This window comes from Orycteropus afer, unplaced genomic scaffold, assembly GCF_000298275.1.
Source record: "Orycteropus afer afer isolate SDZICR_OR568_19922 unplaced genomic scaffold, OryAfe1.0 scaffold00402, whole genome shotgun sequence".
In the NCBI taxonomy this organism is placed as follows: domain Eukaryota; kingdom Metazoa; phylum Chordata; class Mammalia; order Tubulidentata; family Orycteropodidae; genus Orycteropus; species Orycteropus afer.
In genome coordinates this window covers 864,163-868,942 of record NW_006921989.1, presented here as the reverse complement: position 1 = coordinate 868,942, position 4,780 = coordinate 864,163, and positions in this window count along the sequence as shown.

The following is a 4,780-nucleotide window of genomic DNA, read 5'->3' as shown; positions in this document are numbered from 1 at the left end:
CTTATGAATAGCAGTGAAACACTGTCTGATGTATTACTGGAAAATTTTATGAATACCCCTGAAACATTGTCCAATACAGTGCCAGAAGATGAGCCCCTCAGGTCAGAAGGCACTCAAAATATGACTGGGAAAGAGCTGCCTCATCAGAGTAGAACCTACCTTAATGATATGGATAAAGTAGAGCTTTTGAGGTCTCCATTTGCTGAAGTAGCATGACTCAATATGAGAAGTAACAGCTGCAAACATCCATTGGTAATCAGAACATGGAATGTACAAAGTATGAATCTAAGAAAATTGAAAGTTGTCAAAAATGAAATGGAATGCATAAAGATTGATATCCTAGCCATTAGTGAGCTGAAATGGACCAGTTTTAGCCATTTTGAATCAGATAACCATATGATGTATTATTCCGGATATGACAAATTGAAGAGGAAGGCGTGGCATTCATCGTCACAAAGAATGTTTCAACATCTGTTCTGAAGTACAGTGCTGTCAGTGATAGAATAATATCCATATGTCTACAAGGAAAGCCAGTTAATACTACTATTATTCAAGTTTATGCACCAACCACCAAAGCCAAAGATGAGGAAATTGAAGATTTCTACCAACTTCTGCAGTCTGAAATTGACCAAATATGTAATCAAGATGTGCTGATTATCCCTGGTGACTAGAATGCAAAAGTTGGCAATGAGTGCATGAGATGGGTAATATATTGAATGATGCAGGAAACATGAAAAGAAGATGGAAGGAAAACACAGAGTCACCGTACAAAAAGAAGTGGTTGATGTTCATTCATTTCAGGAGGTGGCATAGGATCAAGAACCAATGGTATTAAAGGAAGAAGTCGAAGCTGCACTGAGGAAAGTGGTGGAAAACAAGGCTCCAGGAATTGATGGGACACCCACTGAGTTGTTTCAACAAATGGATGTCACACTAGAGGCACTCACTTGGCTATGCCAGATTTGAAAGACAGCTGCCTGGCCAACTGACTGGGAAAGATCCATATTTGTACCCATTCTAAAGAAAGGTGATCCCACAGAATGTGGAAATTATCAAATAATATCATTAATATAGCATGCAAATAAAATCTTACTGAGGATAATTCAAAAACGGTTACAGCAGTACATTGACAGAGAACTTCCAGAAATGCGAGCTGGACTCAGAAGAGGACATAGAATGAGGGAGATCATTGCTGATGTTAGATGGACCTTGGCTCAAAGCAAAGAATACCAGAAAGATGTTTACTTCTGTTTTATTGGCTATGCAAAAGCATTCAATTGTGTGGATCATAACAAATTGTGGATAACATTGAGAAGAATGGGAATTCCAGAACACTTGATTGTGCTCATGAAGAACTTGTACATAGATGCTTGAACAATTTCTCTCAGAAAGATCAGCACAAGGCTGGTCCCCATGAGGCAGAGGTTAGAGATGTCCCAAATGTCCAAACTATCATACCACTCCATCATTTCAGACATTAACTCCTTCTCCTCCCAGTAATTCCCCCCGTCTTAGGGTTCTGTATTTCGCTGTAATGCCTCACTGAACTCACAGACACCCAAGAGTTTTCGTCTCACATAGTAGTGGTGGAGGCTGCCGGGCTGGTGAGTCCCAGGTCTGTGAGTGGGTCTGGAAGATCCTCCCAATTCTTGGGGTTTGATGAACCTCAATCAGCAAATCAGATGACGGCTGCTGTCCCAAATCCAGGGGTGAGATGAGGATGAGCCAAAACACAGAACGGGAGCAAGAGGAGGGCGAACCTTCCCAGGAGATTCACAGGTATACCCTCAGGGAAGCTAAGAGTGGTAATTTGAATTATACCCTCCAGCAAGGCAGGACTCAAGATACATTCCAGCTGTGTTGCCCCAACAGCAGTAATCTAAGTGGATGCCTTTAACAATTAGCAGCTCAAGGCAAATCCCACCACAGAGCCCATTGCCAGTCATCATAGGGAAGACTACTACCAGCTGCCCAGCCAAGTTGATACCTGACCTTGACTGCCACACAACCCCAAACAGGCATGGATAATGGGATTTACAAAACATCACAGAATGGAGGACAATGGCTAGAAGGGCCACATCAAGCAATTCACAATAGACCAGGAGGCTGTCATTCAAATACACAAGGGGACACTTCATGGTTTAAAGAGCAAGAAGGAAGTGTGTCATGGTTTTATTCTTTTACCATACTTCCTCAATCTATATGCTGAGCAAATAATCTGAGAAGTGCACTATATGAAGAAGAACATGGCATCAGGATTGGAGGAAGGCTCATTAACAACCTACAATATGCAGACAACACAACTTTGGTCACTGAAAGTGAGGATGACTTGAAACACTTACTGATGAAGATTGAAGACTACAGTCTGAAGTATGGATTACACCTCAATATAAAGAAAACAAAAATTCTCACAACAGGACCAATAAGCTGAATCATAATAAATGGAAAAAAGATTGAATTGTCAAAGACTTCATATTATTTGGTTCTACAATCAACACCAATGGAAACAGCAGTCAGGACATAAGACAACGTATAGCACTGGGCAAATCTGTTGCAAAGGACCTCTTTCAAGTGCTGAAGAGCAAAGATGTTTCCTTGAGGACTAAGGTGTGCCTGACACAAGCCATGGTATTTTCAATCGCCTCATATGCATGTGAGAGCTGGACAATGAATAGGAAGACTGAAGAGTTGATGCTTTTGAGTTGTGGTGCTGGCGAAGAATGCTGAAAGTACTGTGGACTGCTAATAGAACTAACATATCAGCAGCCGGAATGCTCCTTGGAAGCAAGAATGGCCAGACTTCGTCTCACCTACTTTGGTCATATTGTAAGAAGGGACCATTCCCTGGAGAAGGATGTCATGCTTGGCAAAGTGGAGGGACAACGAAAAAGGGGAAGGCCCTCAAAGAGATGGATTGACACAGTGGCTGCCACGATGGGCTCAGGCATAGCAAGGATCGTGGGGCTGGCACAGGACCAGGCAGTGTTTTGTTCTGCTGTACACAGACTCGCTATGAGTCAGCGATGACTCGACGGCACCTAACAACAACAATAGCTTATTGGTCCAGTTGTGAGGATTTTTGTTTTCTTTATATTGAGATGTTATCCATACTGCAGACTGTAGTCTTCAATTTTCATCAGTAAGTGTTTCAAGTCATCTTCACTTTCAGCAAGCAAAGTTGTGTCGTCAGCATATAGCAGGTTGTTAATGAGTCTTCCTCCAATCCTGATGCCATGTTGTTCTTCATATAGTCCAGCTACTCAGTTTTAGTTAATTTAAATAGCCACACGTGGCCAGTGGCTACTGTACTGGATGGACAACACATTGCTACATCCCTTATCTTTGATGATGCAGCCTCTTAGTTGAACTGTTTTGGCATCATGCCTCATTTCAACAAAAACTCACAGGTCTTACCCTATTATAAGTGATATTATAACCTCAATGTACAGCTACGTACATACATTTTGGAATATTTCTTTTAATAATAACATCAGAAATGGACTCAGCAAATGACAGGAAATACAAAGTAGGAATGACTTAATAAGAGAGAAACATTAATTTCTCATATCAAGGGATTTCAAGGAGCTCTAGGCCCTATGGTTAGAGCATTGAGCTTCTAACCAAAAGGTAGTGGTTCGCACCCATCAGTCTGCTTTGGTAGATTTCCAGCCTTGGGGCCCCTGTGAGGCAGTTCTGTTCTGCTCTATAGGGCTGCTGTAAGTTGGAGTTGCCTCAGTGACAGTGGATTTGGTTTTTTGGGTTTTACAAAAGGGTTTCAGAGGAAATTGGCTCAGGGCAGCAGTCCAGGCTCCTTCTTCCTTTTTAACCTTCCTTCCCTAATTTCTTTCTATATTTCTATCTATATACCTACCTACCAAGGAAGAAGCTCTGGTAGTGTAGTGGATAAGACACTTTACTGCTAACTGGAAGGTCAGCAGTTCAAACCTACCAGCTGCTCCGTGGAAGGAAGACGGGGAATCTTTCACTTCCATAAGATTTATAGCCTTGGAAACACAATGGAGGGGTCACCGTCAGTCAAAAATGATTTGATGGCAGTGAATTTGGTTTGGTTTACCTATGAAGGAGTTCTGGTGGTGCAGTCATTAAAGCATTCAGCTGCTAACCACAGAAGCAAGCTGAGGCAGTCTGCTTCCGTAAAGACTGACAGCCTAGGAAACCCTATGGGGCCGTTCTACCCTGCCTTAGGGATGCTGTAAGTCAGAATTGATTCCATGGCAGTGGGTTTGGTTTTACGGTCACCAACCTACCTACCAATCTATGTACTAAACCATTGGAGACTAAGTTGGAAACATTGTGCCCCTTTACTTCTGAATGCTTTACTGTGTTTTCTAAGAACGAGGATGTTTTTAGTATAACCCCAGTAAAACGAGGAAAAGCAAGCCCTCTGTTAACCTTAATCTGATTTCACCAGTTGCTCCATTACTGACCTTTACAGCAGAAGAAAATCTGAGACCGCTTATGACGTTCAGTCTTCATGTCTCTAAGTCTCTTTCAATGAGAATAGTTCCTGAGTTTTTGTTTGTTTTTCATGACCTTGACATTTTTGAAAAGCGTATCAGTTTTTTGGTAGAATGTCCCTCAACTTGGGTTTGTCTGATGTTTCCTTGTGGTTAGAGTTGGGCATTTTTGGCAAGAATTTCACAGATGTGATATTGTGTCTTTCTCAGGCCTTGTATCAAGAGGCAGCTGCAGCCAATTGGACATGTCGCTGGCCGTGCTAACTTTGATCACGTGGTTACGGCAGTGTCTCCCAAGTTTC